At 41.8% G+C, this 1,250-nt stretch overlaps 1 non-coding gene across 1 annotated transcript; it reads right to left on the bottom strand.

The window, feature by feature from the left end:
• Nucleotides 1–359: 359 nt before the first annotated feature.
• On the bottom strand, nt 360–466 carry LOC126801329 (small nucleolar RNA R71). The gene has a single exon (XR_007672820.1). It is a non-coding gene; the product is annotated as a small nucleolar RNA R71 (small nucleolar RNA).
• Nucleotides 467–1,250: the final 784 nt, after the last annotated feature.

Raw genomic sequence — 1,250 nt, 5'->3', positions numbered from 1 at the left:
CAATGGCACTCAAGAATGCGTTCATCCCCACCACCTCTGAATCACCTTCATGCATTGCTTTCACTCCACCTGATGAAGCCAACTTCTCCATTCCGGTTCAATTGCTTGGACAGCTGCCTAAGTACTCTAGTTCCTCAATGGAAGACCCTAATATTCATCTTAGGGAGTTCTTGGACATTTGCAAGCTTCAATTGAATCATCATTTGTCTCAAGAAAGCTTGAGATTGCTTTTGTTCCCATTTACGCTTAAGGACGATGCTAAGCGTTGGTTGTACTCTCTGCCTACGGGAATAATCACCACATGGGAAAAACTGACTAGGAGGTTCTTGAAGCAATTCTTCCTTGCTCAACTCAGGAAAAGACTAAGGAGAGAGATTCAAAACTTCACTCAAAAGGATGGTGATTCGCTCTATGAAACATGGGAGGAATTTTAGGAACTACAAAAGAAGTGCCCTCACCATGGTATTTCATTAGATGACTTGGTGAAATTCTTCTATAAAGGACTCGACACCACAAACAAGAGCATGGTGGATTCGGCATGTGGCTGCACATTCATGAACAAGACCGGTCAAGAAGCTTACACCTTGATTGATGACTTGGCCAACAACAATCGCCAATTTAGTTCCAAGGAAAATAGAGGAAGTAAGAGCCATGGGGTGTATGATGTTGATACAAGGAATCAAATGGCTACTTTAGAAAGGAAACTTCACGTTCTAGTCAAGGCATTCAATGGTTCGAGCATCAACACTCAAGTGTGTGGCATTTGCTCTTTCAAGGACCACACCACCGAGAATTGTCCAAATTGTGCAATGACTAAAGAGGAGTTGAATTTCATGGGACAACAAAAGCCTAGGTATGATCCTTATTTGAAGACATATAATCCTGGACTTAGAGATCATCCTAACTTTCATTAGAGCAACAATGCTCAACCGTCCAATGCTCAAGTTCAAGGACCTCGTCCTTCAGGTTTGTTTGTGAGGCCTCAGGTTGATCTGTTCCCTTTAACTCCAATGTTCATGGTTCGAATAATGCATCTGCATCTAACTATGATGAACTTTTGAAGTCCCTTGCTTAAGGACAACAAAATATAAAACTCTGCTACTCAAGCTTGAGTTACAGGTCAACAAGCCAATTCTAATAAGGATATAACCGAGCTTAAGAAGCAGATGTGACAAGTGATAGACTTCATGGGCAAGATCCATGAAGGCGGTAAGTTGTTGAGCTAAACTGAGCTGAATCCCAATGTAAAG

The sequence above is a fragment of the Argentina anserina genome, chromosome 6 (assembly GCF_933775445.1).
Source record: "Argentina anserina chromosome 6, drPotAnse1.1, whole genome shotgun sequence".
In the NCBI taxonomy this organism is placed as follows: Eukaryota; Viridiplantae; Streptophyta; class Magnoliopsida; order Rosales; family Rosaceae; genus Argentina; species Argentina anserina.
This window is presented reverse-complemented; position numbering and strand designations above follow the sequence as displayed.